Source organism: Coregonus clupeaformis, unplaced genomic scaffold (assembly GCF_020615455.1).
Source record: "Coregonus clupeaformis isolate EN_2021a unplaced genomic scaffold, ASM2061545v1 scaf0516, whole genome shotgun sequence".
NCBI lineage: Eukaryota > Metazoa > Chordata > Actinopteri > Salmoniformes > Salmonidae > Coregonus > Coregonus clupeaformis.
In genome coordinates, this window is record NW_025533971.1 from 77037 (window position 1) to 94454 (window position 17418).

The following is a 17418-nucleotide window of genomic DNA, read 5'->3' on the forward strand; positions in this document are numbered from 1 at the left end:
AATTTTATGCAATAGGCTTCATGTCGGTACCAACTTTCATTCAGAAATGATGGCTTAGTAACCATTGTGTAAATGCACTACACCACTGGTTATAATCAATGTAGACAACAGATAAGTCCAGCACCGTTTTGGGACAGCGTCATTATCATAAAATAATATGCCATTTAGCAGACGCTTTTATCCAAAGCGACTTACAGTCACACACACACACTTTAAGCCTATAGCCTACCTGATCTTTCCAATACTTTTCTGATGTCACTTAGCCTGCTGATGCGAATACATTTACATTTTAGTCATTTAGCAGACGCTCTCATCCAGAGCGACTTACAGTTAGTGAACGCATATATGTTTTCATTTTAATACTGGCCCCCAGTGGGAAACAAACCCACATCCCTGCCGGCCATTCCCTCCACTACCCTGGACGAGGCTGGGCCAATTGTGCGCCGCCCCATGGGGTCTCCCAGTCGCGGCCAGCTACGACAGAGCCTGGATTCTAACCAGGATCTATGGTGGCACAGCTAGCACTGCGATGCAGTGCCTTAGACCACTGCGCCACTCGGTTTGTACACCTTAGGCTATTCAAGTCATTTGACATATGTTGGTATTGTTTTTAAAGGTCAGAAGGCCTACATCGTTATAATACTAATAATATAGCTGAAACCACTATTGGCTTCATTTACTTAATGAATGTATTCTTGTAATTGTAGACTGATAGATGATTGCAGATGTTATTGTAACAGTAGGCCTACCTACACAACAACCTCATATGGGGTTACTGACCACAAGCCATGGAATGAATAATAAGAAGGGGTGATTAAGATGATTGTAAATGTTATTGTAACAGTAGGCCTACCGACACAACAACCTCATATGGGGTTACTGACCACAAGCCATGGAATGAATAATAAGAAGGGGTGATTAATTTATTTGGCCTTGTGGAGAGCACAGTGCATGGAGGAAAACACAGCCCTGCAGGAAGGGGTGATTATTTGGCCTTGGGGAGAGCACAGTGCATGGAGGAAAACACAGCCCTGCAGGAAGGGGTGATTATTTGGCCTTGGGGAGAGCACAGTGCATGGGAGAAAACACAGCCCTGCAGGAAGGGGTGATTATTTGGCCTTGGGGAGAGCACAGTGCATGGAGGAAAACACAGCCCTGCAGGAAGGGGTGATTATTTGGCCTTGGGGAGAGCGCAGTGCATGGGAGAAAACACAGCCCCCCTGCAGGAAGGGGTGATTAACTGAAATACATTTGCCAAGTTATATGATTGCTCCTGTCTCTATAAATAAATTAAATCATTGAAAATACTACACCAGCATAATTTAGCCACAGAGGATCCATATCTTATTTTAAAAAATTGCTGTAGATTGTGTTTTGGAACATTATGAACACTTAGTCTACAGTCGGGAATCCCGCAATTGGGCAGCAAATGTAAAACTGCTGATTGTTGAGTTGTGGCTGTCAAACTGCTGATTGGTTGAGTTGTGGCTGTCAAACTGCTGATTGGTTGAGTTGTGGCTGTCAAACTGCTGATTGGTTGAGTTGTGGCTGTCAAACTGCTGATTGGTTGAGTTGTGGCTGTCAAACTGCTGATTGGTTGAGTTGTGGCTGTCAAACTGCTGATTATTGAGTTGTGGCTGTCAAACTGCTGATTGGTTGAGTTGTGGCTGTCAAACTGCTGATTGGTTGAGTTGTGGCTGTCAAACTGCTGATTGGTTGAGTTGTGGCTGTCAAACTGCTGATTGGTTGAGTTGTGGCTGTCAAACTGCTGATTGGTTGAGTTGTGGCTGTCAAACTGCTGATTGGTTGAGTTGTGGCTGTCAAACTGCTGATTGGTTGAGTTGTGGCTGTCAAACTGCTGATTGGTTGAGTTGTGGCTGTCAAACTGCTGATTGGTTGAGTTGTGGCTGTCAAAGAACAGCAGGCAGCAGCTAGAAAGTATTTCGCAATATTTCAAAAATACATTTGCTGGAAAAATCTGTTTGTAGGCGTAAGATCTGTGTATCCACTCTTTCCATTGGCCGTTGCTGTTGGTTGCATTCCATGGCTTCTGGTTGGGGTATGTACGTACGGTCACTGTGGGGACGACATCATCGATGCACTTATTGATGAAGCCGGTGACTGAGGTGGTATACTTCTCAATGCTATCTGAAGAATCCCGGAACATGTTCCAGTCTGTGCTAGCAAAACAGTCCTGTAGCTTAGCATCTGCGTCATCTGACCACTTTTTTTATTAACCGAGTCACTGGTGCTTCCTGCTTTAGTTTTTGCTTATAAGCAGGAATCAGGAGGATAGAGTTATGGTCAAATTTGCCAAATGGAGGGCGAGGGAGAGCTTTGTATGCGTCTCTGTGTGTGGAGTAAAGGTGGTCTAGAGTTTTTTTTCCTCTGGTTGCACATTTAACATGCTGGTAGAAATTAGGTAGAATGGATGTAAGTTTCCCTGCATTAAAGTCCCCGGCCACTAGGAGCGCTGCCTCTGGATGAGCATTTTCCTGTTCACTTATGGCCTTATACAGCTCATTCAGTGCAATCTTAATGCCAGCATTGGTTTGTGGTGGTAAATAGACAGCTATGAAAAATATAGATGAAAACTCTCTTGGTAAATAGTGTGGTCTACAGCTTATCATAAGATACTCTACCTCAGGCGAGCAAAACCTCGAGACTTCCTTAGTATTTGATTTTGTGCACCAGCTGTTGTTTACAAATATACACAGACCGCCACCCCTTGTCTTACCGGAGTCAGCCGTTCTATCCTGCCGATGTAGCGTATAGCCCGCTAGCTGTATGTTGTCCATGTCGACGTTCAGCCACGACTCGGTGAAACATAAGATATTACAGTTTTTAATGTCCTGTTGGTAGGATAACCGTAATCTTAGGTCATCCAATTTATTCTCAAATGATTGAAGATTGGCTAATAGGATTGATGGAAGAGGCAGTTTACTCGCTCGCCGTCGGATCCTTACAAGGCACCCCGACCTACGTCCACGATATCTCCGTCTCTTCCTCACGCGAATGACGGGGATTTGGGCCTTGTCGGGTGTCTGTAGGATATCCTTCGCGGCCGCCTCGTTGAAGAAAAAATCTTTGTCCAATACGAGGTGAGTAATCGCTGTCCTGATATCCAGAAGCTCTTTTTGGTTATAAGAGACGATGGCAGAAACATTATGTACAAAATAAATTACAAATAACGCGGAAAAACACACATAATAGTACAATTGGTTAGAGGGCTGTAAAACGGCAGCCATCTTCTCCGGCACCATTATAATTACATATTAAACAGATGTTCAAAGTCCTTTACATATTAAACAGTAGGTGTTCAAATACCTTTACATATTAAGGGGGGGAAACTCATCTCTTCCACCACCAATGTGTAGCACCCACCCTACTCTTACGGTAAGTGGGATTTATAATGACCACAGCGAGTCAGGACACTTGTTTTAACGTCTTATCCAAAAGACGGCACCCTTTGCAGGGCAAGGTCCCCTTCACTGCCCTGAAGCATTGGGATCTCCATAGAGCAGAGGAAAGCATGCCCCCAACACCACTTCCAGGTCATCTGGTCTCCCATCCGAGGACCAGGACCGACCTGCCCCAACACCACTTCCAGGTAATCTGGTCTCCCATCAGAGGACCAGGACCGACCTGCCCCCAACACCACTTCCAGGTCATCTGGTCTCCCATCCGAGGACCAGGACCGACCTGCCCCCAACACCACTTCCAGGTCATCTGGTCTCCCATCAGAGGACCAGGACCGACCTGCCCCCAACACCACTTCCAGGTCATCTGGTCTCCCATCCGAGGACCAGGACCGACCTGCCCCCAACACCACTTCCAGGTCATCTGGTCTCCCATCCGAGGACCAGGACCGACCTGCCCCCAACACCACTTCCAGGTCATCTGGTCTCCCATCAGAGGACCAGGACCGACCTGCCCCCAACACCACTTCCAGGTAATCTGGTCTCCCGTTCGAGGACCAGGACCGACCTTCTTAGTGTCAGAGAGAGGCCTACTTTACTTCTAGTTGTTTTCATCTCCAGACATCGCTAAAATCATCAGATTATTTACGTTTATTTGAATTTTTTGGTAAATTTGATTTTACATTTTTTGGTAACTTTGATTGATTGGATACAAGGGTCATTCCTTGAAAAGAGGGCCTTTTGCGTCCCTTTGATATTTTACTTAGAAATTGTGCACCAATATTGCATGATAAAAGCCTGTTATATTAAATGAAGTGCCCTTTAATATAGACCACATGGAAAATTAAATAAATCTGTCGAAACGATTTAAATTGACATTTATGAAATTGTACCCACATTTCCTGTTTCCATCAGCCCTGTTTCCATCAGCCCTGGATCCATCAGCCCTGGTTCCATCAGCCCTGTCAGGTAATTCAGCCGCTTGAAATGGTTGGATGGAAACCTGATTTAATAGTTATTTTGTCGCTTTAAAAAAAAATAATTTCTGAAGATAATTTATTTAATGTGAGATGTGATTAATCTAATCACATGAAAAATGATGTCCCTCATTTTAAGTTCAACCCTGTTATGTGAACTGAACTCTCGTTTTAATATGGTGAAACTATTCCTCAACAATATATATATTAACGTTGAACATCTAATAGTCAAACTGTAAAAGCAGGTGAGCTAGTTCTACTCTTTTTGGCTGGTTCTGGTTCTGGAACATTCTGGTTCTTTTCTGGTGTTTTGTGGTATAAAACTGAGCAGGTCAAGCATCAACACGTCAACTCTGTTACCCATTGAAAGACATGCTAGAAATGTTGAAAGAGACGGAGATATCGTGGACGTAGGTCGGGGTGCCTTGGAAGGATCCGACGGCGAGCGAGTAAACTGCCTCTTCCATCAATCCTATTAGCCAACGTTCAATCATTTGAAAATAAATTAGACGACCTAAGATGACGGTCAACAGACACCGCCTCAGCAGCAAGGCCAAAGATCTACTACCTCACCATTAGTGAATGTGTCCACACAACAGTCTCCTGGACAGCGGCAAAACAAGAATAATGAAGAGAGACACAAGAATCAATGGTGCCAACCACAGCATCAAACACACCAGAGGGGTGGACCAAGAAGACCAGATGTCTGCTGGGGGGGTGCAATCAATCAGGGCATATGAGAAGGAATTGTCCTACCAAGCCGCGGGTGCCTAGGCAACCACAACAGTGTAATTGGCAAGAAAATGGGCCCAGCTCAGCTGGAGGGGGTCAGTCTCAGACACAGGGTCCACCGGGCCAAATCAGGGGAGCTAGTGAACCCGTGGGGAGGACCAAATCAGGGGAGCTAGTGAACCCGTGGGGAGGACCAAATCAGGGGAGCTAGTGAACCTGTGGGGAGGACCAAATCAGGGGAGCTAGTGAACCGGTGGGGAGGACCAAATCAGGGGAGCTAGTGAACCGGTGGGGAGGACCAAATCAGGGGAGCTAGTGAACCGGTGGGGAGGACCAAATCAGGGGAGCTAGTGAACCTGTGGGGAGGACCAAATCAGGGAAGCTAGTGAACCTGTGGGGAGGAACAAATCAGGGGAGCTAGTGAACCTGTGGGGAGGACCAAATCAGGGGAGCTAGTGAACCTGTGGGGAGGACCAAATCAGGGGAGCTAGTGAACCTGTGGGGAGGACCAAATCAGGGGAGCTAGAGAAGCATTTATTTTGGACTAGGGGACAGGACTAACTTTTTGTAGGTTCTGGATTTATTGCACAACAATTTATATTTTTTACTAAAAATCAATGCAGCAGGTTAAAATTATTAGAATACTGGAAAGTGGTTATGGGTTTTATGTTATAGGTGTATATTCTACTGATATAGAAATTAAAATATATACAGGTTAAAAGTAATGACTAAATGTTCCACCCTTAAATATAGTTGTGAAATGTTCTTGTTTTAAGTATGATTAGTACTTTCTTAGTAGTGACTAATTATTACACACTGAAACTGTGTGAAATGTGTTAGAATCATAAGATTGTAATGTGTGAGCATAGGGCAAGTTAAGATTATGACATTGTGTTACTATTTAGCAATGTGAGTAGGAGTTAGGCCAGACAATAAAGAAGAAGGAGAACTGTTAGGCTTGGAAGAGAGTATGAAAACATGTTGCAGGATATTGTGAGAACGGAGATAACTAAAGAATGCAGCCTGCCCGAGCAAGGAGTAGACTATGATACGAACGTGTGTGTGCGTGTGTGTGTGTGTGTGTGTGTGTGTGTGTGTGTGTGTGTGTGTGTGTGTGTGTGTGTGTGTGTGTGTGTGTGTGTGTGTGTGTGTGTGTGTGTGTGTGTGTGTGTGTGTGTGTGTGTGTGTGTGTGTGTGTGTATGTATGTGTGTGTCCTGATGGTCAGGAGAGCAGAGGAAAATCACATGAGCTAAACCCAGGTGTGTGTACAGTGGAAAAATACAGCCCGCCTAAAGCGGGGTGGGATTTTTGTATGACGTGTGTGTATAAAAGATGGACTCTGAAATTGTGATAACAGAATTCTCTGAATAAAGACCTGGCTATTGCACTGATGCTCTGTCCGTTTCTTGAACCAAAGTCTTACAAACTTTGGGAAACGCACAGAGACACTGAAATAGGTAGTTAATAAATTCTCTTAACAGCTTGGTCCTTCGAGCCGGATTCCAATACCTGCCTCTGTCATTCCAGGTAACTCTGAAAACCGTCGATGGCTAATGATACATTCGTAAATAGAAAGACCTGCCCTTTGGCATTAAGGGTTAAAACAGGCCAGAGGACAACTGAATAATGACAGAGACGGTGACGGAATCCAACCTACATTGAATCTCAGCTGCGAGGATAAGGTCAGTAGTCTTTATTCTTTAGTGAAATGTTGGTGGGTCCGTAACGATTCACGGTAAAATAGGCCATTACCAAAAGAAACTACAATGTATTGAAATAGAAGGAACTATTGAAAGTATACCTAAGGGGATGAACCTGTAGTAGATTATAGAACAGTAATGTTCAACAAATAATCTGGGTTAAACAAATACAAAAGTAAAAGAGAGGATATAATTGAGTAAATTTGGACAGTTAAGATCACTAGGAAAGGGAGAACCCATTCCTGTTGAATGAGACTGTCAGGAATTGTCTAGATTACATTGTGGGGATAAATTCCTCCGTAGAGTATGAGATAATTCTGGGGGACTAGTCAAGACTACCTATACAGGAAGGGGTGATTCCGTTTTGAATTACTTGTTATATAGAAGAGGTGGCTAGAGGAGGGAGAACCCATTTCTGTTGTATGAGACTGTCAGGAATTGTCAAGATTACATTTGAGGGGATAAATTCCTCTGTAACGGTATGAGATAATTCTGGGGGACTAGTCAAGACTACCTACAGTGGGGGAAAAAAGTATTTAGTCAGCCACCAATTGTGCAAGTTCTCCCACTTAAAAAGATGAGAGAGGCCTGTAATTTTCATCATAGGTACACGTCAACTATGACAGACAAAATGAGGAAAAAAAATCCAGAAAATCACATTGTAGGATTTTTAATGAATTTATTTGCAAATTATGGTGGAAAATAAGTATTTGGTCAATAACAAAAGTTTCTCAATACTTTGTTATATACCCTTTGTTGGCAATGACACAGGTCAAACGTTTTCTGTAAGTCTTCACAAGGTTTTCACACACTGTTGCTGGTATTTTGGCCCATTCCTCCATGCAGATCTCCTCTAGAGCACTGATGTTTTGGGGCTGTCGCTGGGCAACATGGACTTTCAACTCCCTCCAAAGATTTTCTATGGGGTTGAGATCTGGAGACTGGCTAGGCCACTCCAGGACCTTGAAATGCTTCTTACGAAGCCACTCCTTCGTTGCCCGGGCGGTGTGTTTGGGATCATTGTCATGCTGAAAGACCCAGCCACGTTTCATCTTCAATGCCCTTGCTGATGGAAGGAGGTTTTCACTCAAAATCTCACGATACATGGCCCCATTCATTCTTTCCTTTACATGGATCAGTCGTCCTGGTCCCTTTGTAGAAAAACAGCCCCAAAGCATGATGTTTCCACCCCCATGCTTCACAGTAGGTATGGTGTTCTTTGGATGCAACTCAGCATTCTTTGTCCTCCAAACACGACGAGTTTAGTTTTTACCAAAAAGTTCTATTTTGGTTTCATCTGACCATATGACATTCTCCCAATCCTCTTCTGGATCATCCAAATGCACTCTAGCAAACTTCAGACGGGCCTGGACATGTACTGACTTAAGCAGGGGGACACGTCTCGCACTGCAGGATTTGAGTCCCTGGCGGCGTAGTGTGTTACTGATGGTAGGCTTTGTTACTTTGGTCCCAGCTCTCTGCAGGTCATTCTCTAGGTCCCCCCGTGTGGTTCTGGGATTTTTGCTCACCGTTCTTGTGATCATTTTGACCCCACGGGGTGAGATCTTGCGTGGAGCCCCAGATCGAGGGAGATTATCAGTGGTCTTGTATGTCTTCCATTTCCTAATAATTGCTCCCACAGTTGATTTCTTCAAACCAAGCTGCTTGCCTATTGCAGATTCAGTCTTCCCAGCCTGGTGCAGGTCTACAATTTTGTTTCTGGTGTCCTTTGACAGCTCTTTGGTCTTGGCCATAGTGGATTTTGGAGTGTGACTGTTTGAGGTTGTGGACAGGTGTCTTTTATACTGATAACAAGTTCAAACAGGCGCCATTAATACAGGTAACGAGTGGAAGACAGAGGAGCCTCTTAAAGAAGAAGTTACAGGTCTGTGAGAGCCAGAAATCTTGCTTGTTTGTAGTAGACCAAATACTTATTTTCAACCATAATTTGCAAATAAATTCATAAAAAATCCTACAATGTGATTTTCTGGATTATTTTTTCTCAATTTGTCTGTCATAGTTGACGTGTACCTATGATGAAAATTACAGGCCTCAGTAACATCTTTTTAAGTGGGAGAACTTGCACAATTGGTGGCTGACTAAATACTTTTCCCCCCACTGTATACAGGAAGGGGTGATTCCAGGTGGTTGTATAGAGAAGAGGGAGAACCCATTTCTGTTGTATGAGACTGTCAGGAATTGTCAAGATTACATTTGAGGGGATAAATTCCTCTGTAACGGTTTCGAGATAATTCTGGGGGACTAGTCAAGACTACATAAACAGAAAGGGTGATTCCAGGTGTTGTGTGAAACTGTTCACAGGAGGCAAGTCCTCACAAGAGGTTCCAGAATTAACTGGGGACGAGAAATATATGGAAATGCGAGACAAACGGAATGTGTATTATGGACCTAATTGGAGAAGGAAATATGGATTTATTGGGGCGACTTGACGTAGTTAAACTGGAATCCACGATTTAAACAAATGCATGTAAATTGTGGTACTGATCTAAAGAAACAGAAAAGAGAGAGGGCTTAGATACAGATACAGCTTTAGATACAGCCAAGGTGTGGCTAGCCGAAGCTAGAAAAAAAAAAAAAGCAGTGAAGAAGAGTTTCAGACCTTGCCAGCCCCTTTAAAAGCTAAGCAAGAAAGGTTATATCCAAACTTGGCAGACCAGGCGAGAGAAAATCCAGATGATGAGTACGTAGTGAGGAGAAGGAGAGTGCAGGGGAACAACGTCGTCGTCCCCCCCCCAACCGGCCCCACTTCCCTATGAGGAAGGAGGGGCTGGAGGAGGAAGGGAAGACGAAGGTGAGGAAGAGACAGAGGTAGAGGAGTACAGGACAAGGGCAGAGAAAGTCAGACAGGAGTCGAAAAGAGAGAAAGTAGAGAAAAGGAGAACGCCAGAGAGGTACATAGTTGAGACCAAGAGAAAAGAAAATTGCATTGGCAGTGGCTAAGGGAACCCTGGCAACCTTAGATCTATACAGGGCATGGACCCAGAGAGATGTGGTCCGAGCCGTAGGGGGGGTTGGAAATTCAGGAGAGAGGGGTTAAAGAATCCTTCCGAGGGTCAAAGATAATGGATTCTGAAAGGTGAATTGACAGTATGTATGGGTGACAGCGCGAATGAGGGTTACAAATAGTCAAATGGTGTATCATGCTGCATTTAAACAATCGCTGAAGGGGTTGAATTTGAGTGTTGTGGATTGTAGTAAAGTGTTAGGTGCGTCGAAGGGCGAGGACACTAATGGGCGAAACCATCATCACATTAGTAAACTATTTTGGTAGAAGGGGCATGTGGGAAAGTACAACCAACGAGGCAAGAGATAGCATATTTGAGTTTTCGACATCATGAAGCATGTTGAGGTTGATTGAGTTGTAGCAGTGCGGCTAGGGAAAAAGCCTAGGGGGTTTAAATCTTATGGGATTTTATTTCGTTTTATGTGCACTGGATTGTGGAATTCACTGGAGAAGGGTGCAGTCACAAGTGATGTTCTTGAGGGTTGTCTGAAAAGGCGGGATCAGAGATATTACATTTACATTTACGTCATTTAGCAGATGCTCTTATCCAGAGCGACGTACAAATTTGTGTAAATTTGTGCATTCAACTTATGATAGCCAGTGGGACAACCCCTTTTTTTATGGAAGGGGTGGGGGGGGGGGGGCATAGAAGGTTTACTTTATACTATTCCAGGTATTCCTTAAAGAGGTAGGGTTTCAAGTGTCTCCGGAAGGTGGTCAGTGACTCTGCTGTCCTGGCGTCGTGGGGGAGCTTGTTCCACCATTGGGGTGCCAGAGCAGCAAATAGCTTTGACTGGGCTGAGCGGGAACTGTGCTTTCGTAGAGGAAGGGGAGCTAGCAGGCCAGAGGTGGATGAACGTAGTGCCCTCGTTTGGGTGTAGGGTCTGATCAGAGCCTGAAGGTAAGGAGGTGCCGTTCCCCTCACAGCTCCGTAGGCAAGCACCATGGTCTTGTAGTAGATGTGAGCCTCAACTGGAAGCCAGTGGAGTGTGCAGAGGAGCGGGGTGACATGAGAGAACTTGGGAATGTTGAACACCAGACGTGCTGCGGCGTTCTGGATAAGTTGTAGGGGTTTAATGGCACAGGCAGGGAGCCCAGCCAACAGCGAGTTGCAGTAATCCAGACGGGAGATGACAAGTGGACCTGTGCCGCTTTCTGTGTAAGGTAAGGTCATACTCTGCGAATGTTGTAGAGCATGAACCTGCATGAACCGCTTTGATGTTAGCGGAGAACGACAGGGTGTTGTCCAGGGTCACGCCAAGGTTCTTTGCACTCTGGGAGGAGGACACAATGGAGTTGTCAACCGTGATGGCGAGATCATGGAGCAGGCAGTCCTTCCCTGGGAGGAAGAGCAGCTCCGTCTTGCCGAGGTTCAGCTTGAGGTGGTGATCCGACATCCACACTGATATGTCACCCAGACAGCAGAGATGCGATTCGCCACCTGGTTATCAGAAGGGGGAAAGGAGAAAATTAATTGTGTGTCGTCTGCGTAGCAATGATAGGAGAGACCATGTGAGGATATGACAGAGCCAAGTGACTTGGTGTATAGAGAGAATAGGAGAGGGCCTAGAACTGAGCCCTGGGGGACACCAGTGGTGAGAGCACGTGGTGCAGAGACAGATTCTCGCCACGCCACCTGGTAGGAGCGCCCTGTCAGGTAGGATGCAATCCAAGAGTGAGCAGCCCCGGAGATGCCCAACTCGGAGAGGATGGAGAGGAGGATCTGATGGTTCACAGTATCAAAGGCAGCGGATAGGTCTAGAAGGATAAGAGCAGAGGAGAGAGAGTTAGCTTTAGCAGTGCGGAGAGCCTCTGTGACACAGAGAAGAGCAGTCTCAGTTGAATGACCAGTCTTGAAACCTGACTGGTTTGGATCAAGAAGGTCATTCTGAGAGAGATAGCAGGAGAGTTGGCTAGAGACGGCACGCTCAAGAGTTTTGGAGAGAAAAGAAAGAAGGGATACTGGTCTGTAGTTGTTGACATCGGAGGGATCGAGTGTAGGTTTTTTGAGGAGGGGTGCAACTCTCGCTCTCTTGAAGACGGAAGGGACATAAACCAGCAGTCAAGGATGAGTTGATGAGCGAGGTGAGGTAAGGGAGAAGGTCTCCGAAAATGGTCTGGAGAAGAGAGGAGGGGATAGGGTCAAGCGGGCAGGTTGTTGGGCGGCCGGCCGTCACAAGTTGCAAGATTTCATCTGGAGAGAGAGGGGAGAAAGAAGTCAAAGCATAGGGTAGGGCAGTGTGAGCAGGACCAGCGCTGTCATTTGACTTAATAAATGAGGATCGGATGTCGTCAACCTTCTTTTCAAAATGGTTGACGAAGTCATCCACAGAGAGGGAGGAAGAAGGGGGGAGGAGGATTCAGCAGGGAGGAGGTGGCAAAGAGCTTCCGAGGGTTAGAGGCAGAGGCTTGACATTTAGAGTGGTAGAAAGTGGCTTTAGCAGCGGAAACAGAGGAAGAGAATATAGCGAGGAGGGAGTGAAAAGATGACAGGTCCGCAGGGAGTCTAGTTTTCCTCCATTTCCGCTCGGCTGCCCGGAGCCCTCTTCTGTGAGCTCGCAATGAGTCGTCAAGCCACGGAGCAGGAGGGGAGGACTGAGCCAGCCGGGAGAATAGAGGACATAGTGAGTCAAAAGATGCAGAAAGGGAGGAGAGGAGGGTTGAGGAGGCAGAATCAGGAGATCGGAGGGAGAAGGATTTAGCAGAGGGAAGAGATGATTGGATGGAAGAGGAGAGAGTAGCAGGAGAGAGAGAGCGAAGGTTGCGACGGCACATTACCATCTGAGTAGGGGCAGAGTGAGTAGTGTTGGAGGAGAGCGAGAGAGAAAAGGATAAAAAGTAGTGGTCGGAGACTTGGAGGGGAGTTGCAGTGAGATTAGTAGAAGAACAGCATCTAGTAAAGATGAGGTCAAGCGTATTGCCTGCCTTGTGAGTAGGGGGGGATGGTGAGAGGGTGAGGTCAAAAGAGGAAAGGAGTGGAAAGAAGGAGGCAGAGAGAAATGAGTCAAAGGCAGACGTATGGAGGTTAAAGTCACCCAGAACTGTGAGGGGTGAGCCATCCTCAGGAAAGGAACTTATCAAGGCGTCAAGCTCATTGATGAACTCTCCAAGGGAACCTGGAGGGCGATAAATGACAAGGATGTTAAGCTTGAATGGGCTAGTGACTGTGACAGCATGGAATTCAAATGAGGAGATAGACAGATGGCTCAGGGGATAAAGAGAGAATGTCCACTTGGGAGAGATGAGGATTCCTGTGCCACCGCCGCGCTGACCAGATGCTCTCGGGGTATGCGAGAACACATGGTCAGACGAGGAAAGAGCAGTAGGAGTAGCAGTGTTTTCTGTTGGTAATCCATGTTTCCGTCAGCGCCAAGAAGTCGAGGGACTGGAGGGTAGCATAGGCTGGGATGAAGTCAGCCTTGTTGGCAGCAGAACGGCAGTTCCAGAGGCTGCCTGAGACCTGGAACTCCAGGTGTGTGGTGCGTGCAGGGACCACCAGGTTAGAGAGGCAGCAGCCACGCGGTGTGAGGCGTTTGTGTAGCCTCTGCGGAGAGGAGAGAACAGGGATAGGCAGAGGCATAGTTGACAGGCTACAGAAAAAGGCTACAATAATGCAAACGAAATCGGAATGAAATGAAATGAACTAAACATCTGGGAAAGCAAGAGAGCGGGGCCTCCCTCACTTACGTTTCACTGAAACACTCAAATATAACTCTCCCAACTTCTACTTTAGAAATTATAATTGTTGTAAACTACAGCGGTTCAATGTTTCTAGTGTGGTGGTCCAAGACAACAATGCTGATCTATGCTGTGATGATAAGGAGTCCGCCGACACTGTACTTTGTTTATAAAGGTTTATTATAACAAAGAGTTTCAGCGTCAGATTTACAGATACCTGCAGATATCTGAAGAACAGCAAGAGCCAATTCTGTAATTCGCTATTCTTTCCTTTTCTCTCTTCAAGACATGGTTTTATATCATTTATGACATAGTATGGCGTGATTCTAATATCCAATCCCTGGTCTTTTTCACATCTCTCCCCATATACTTTTTTCCAGGAACTTTAGTAATGCTTTCCAGATGTTTCAGCAAAGTAGAGTAAAGTTAATCTGTTACACCATTTGCAACATCAGCAAAATCCTAGAGCTAAGTTTCCTCTAACACACTTTTTGCAAAGGTCAGCACATCACAGACTCTAAGACACTACATATTTCCCCCCTTCGAGACTAATTAAGTCTCGAAAACAAAAAGAATAGGATTATGACAAATAACAATTTTTATTCTTGAGTAGCTTTATCAATAAACCAAAATTTATGGAGAGTAAACACATGTTTATATAGACACATTTTTGTATGTAGTGTAAATACGTTATTATGGAGTGTAAATAAATTGTTATGGAGTGTAAGAGCGAAAAACCTGTCTGGCAGCTTTCATTCCAAATATCCATCAGTCAGTCAAGACAGGAAAATTCTCTCACGGCCCCTCTGCCCTAGGCGACCACCTAAGTACTCCAGATCAATTTATACATCTTTATCAATACATTTTAAGCTATGATGCAATTGAATACATATGAAAACCCCAGCAAACAAAATACAATCAAAATGTCCACATTCAGGCTGGTCGACCCATCAGACCCTCCTGTGGATTCTCTCTGTCCTTGCCTAGACCCCATATCCCTAAACTTCAACGAAATAAACAAAAACATCTGAGGTCCCCACATGTACCCAACAACAGAAAACATAATTCTTCAAAAATTAATACAGAAAGAATATAACACTGGAATGTAGTCCACTACACTTCATCTCCTCCACAGTGTCGACTTTCAATGCGACGTCGATGATGGAATCGGAACATTTCCACTCCTTCCTTGTTCCACTTCCTCCAGTCCATTCATATTGTCCATGTTTGAGTATTTGAGTCCCTCTACATATTCCCCCATATGCTTCTGGAAGAAAAGAAAATACCAAACAGTATCTTTTGCAAAACAACACATGCAAATTAAAACATCAATATCAACTAAAAATATAAGAATTCCGAAAATGATATGAATTCCATTTCCCCTCTTTGATTCATCACAATAATATAATCATCCCACAATCAGATATTCCAAATTTCCTAGAGTTATTTCAACCCTAGTTTTCATAACATTTTAGTCTGACTTTTTCAAAAAAAATTCTTTCTCTAATTTTATAAAAAACCATTTAACTGATTTATTCACAAAACTCTTTCCCATTTTCTGAGGATATTAAGTCAGGAAATTCCCACCTGCTTATGACTTCTTTACACAACAACTTTGTAACCGACTGAGCATCTTTCCGCTTAGTTGAACATGTTATGCACCTCTTGGTATATGAATGTAACCAAGAATAACAGTCACACATTATTTTTCAGACAGATTATGCACCTGCCTATGACATAGTCAATCTATTCAAGAAAATATGGTTCCCAAAAAACTCTACTCCTTTGTGATCTTTCTCCTAAACTCCCCTCTTGCAACATAAGCTAACCCATAGCTTCCTAAATCATCATGGTTTCTCCCAAAACAATAATTGATTGCTACTCTAACGATTTTTTCTATTGTCTTCAAAACACTTGCTTTCGAAAGTCCTTCAATTTCTGGTTCAATCCCTTGGATTGCTTCATCTTTCAATGGAAACTGATTCTTCCAAGGAGGTCTGGCTCCTGGTCGAAGTTCAACTTTCACCTCAATTGAGCTGATTTCACAAATCCAGTATCAGTCCTACTTTGATATCTCAAACATTCTTGAACTTTTTGCAACATCTCTTCTTCCATAGATTCTCAATCCATCTTCACATTTCAAACAGATTCATTTGTCTTCCGTACAGCTTATGACTCTCCTTGTCCTTGAGCCGAAATCATCATTTTCAGAAATCGCTGATCTTCACTCCTCCAAATCCTTCTCATAATTAGTTGATTTGTCATAGTGAGATGTGTAACCTCTTCAGGCTGAACACAGATAAAAGCCTTTCTGCTATCCATCATCACTTCCCATAGTCCATTGTTTATTTTCACTTCAATTGTTGGATCTTTTTCCGGTCCTGATGCTACCAGCTGACACCCCCCTTTCGGATCTTCTGGGCACCTCTAGAATCCTTGCTCCTATAAGGGTTCACCTGGAGGACAGGTGATCTTCACTTGCTCCTGTATCTTCCTCTGAAGTTCTTTCTTTCCAGAAACTATCTATGGATATGAAACAATTTATACCACTTGTTGTGGCTGGTATAATTGCATTTGACCTTGTTCAGTTGAAGCTGTAGCAGTAATTGTTGATTTGGTTCACACTGATTCTGCATAACCAAAGCTTCTCTTCTCCTTCTTCTCCACCAGTTGTATTTGATTTAGTTTTCTGAGAGTTTCTTGGTCCTGTTCTTTCTGGTTGTGTTCCTTTTTCCGGTACAGATCCACTTGATGGGCTATATGATCTGTATAGACACCTTTTGTCATGCTCCCAAGTCCAACTACTTCTGCCAGTTTGCTCCTTACCGGTAAGGGCAGTCCCATCTGTAGTTTAGCTCTCAAGATTGACTGCTCAATTTGACTCACATCTGGATCATTTCCGGTAATATTTCTCCACACTTGATGAACTCTTGACACGTAGGCTGTCTGATTTTCTTGTTGTCCTAGTGGGTCAATCAGAATGTTGTCAGGATGCACATTTGTTGGAAACGTATCTCTCAGTGCTCTCCACAGCCGATTTCTACTTGCAACCAACAATTCAGGGTCGTTTACTGCAGTCCCCACATATCTATGAAGTCCAGCTCTCTGAAAAATTTCTTCCATGCCTGGAATCCCAAGGAGATTAGCCAAAAGTCTCTTAATGTCTCCTATGGCAGACTGTGTTCCCACCGTAATTTCTTCCAACTTTGAAATCCAAGGATATGCTCCATCTTGAAGAGTAGGCAGTTTCTCAAGTATATCTGACATATCGGTATTCTGCAAAGGCTTATATTCTAGGTTTTGTCCTCGAATGATCACCGGCATAATTTTCTTACTAGTGCCTCTTTTCTTGGCCTCAATGTATATTTATTCTCAGATTCTTGGGATTCTTTTCTCAGCAGCTTCTTTTTCTTTATCTTCAGCTTCTGGAGTTGTTCCTCCAGTTTTTTCACTTCTTCTAAACTAGTCACTTTATCCAGGCATGAGACGCATCGGTCTATATCTCTTTCTATTTCTTCTGTGCTAGTCATTGTAGGATAAAATCCTCTTGAATATGAAGCACCTTTAATCTCCAAATCTTCATCGTTGTCTCCATCTTCATTTTCATCAGCACTCGAATCACTTGTATTCTTCTTCTTCCAACTTCCATCACCCCATCTTTCCGCTCTGGCCAACCTCTGTCTGATGACTGGGGCGGCAGGTAGCTTAGTGGTTAAGAGCGTTGTGCCAGTAACCGAAAGGTCGCTGGTTCTAATCCCCGAGCCGACTAGGTGAAAGATCTGTCGATGTGCCCTTGAGCAAGGCACTTAACCCTAATTGCTCATGTAAGTCGCTCTGGATAAGAGCGTCTGCTAAATGACTAAAAATAAAAAATAAAATAAAAAAT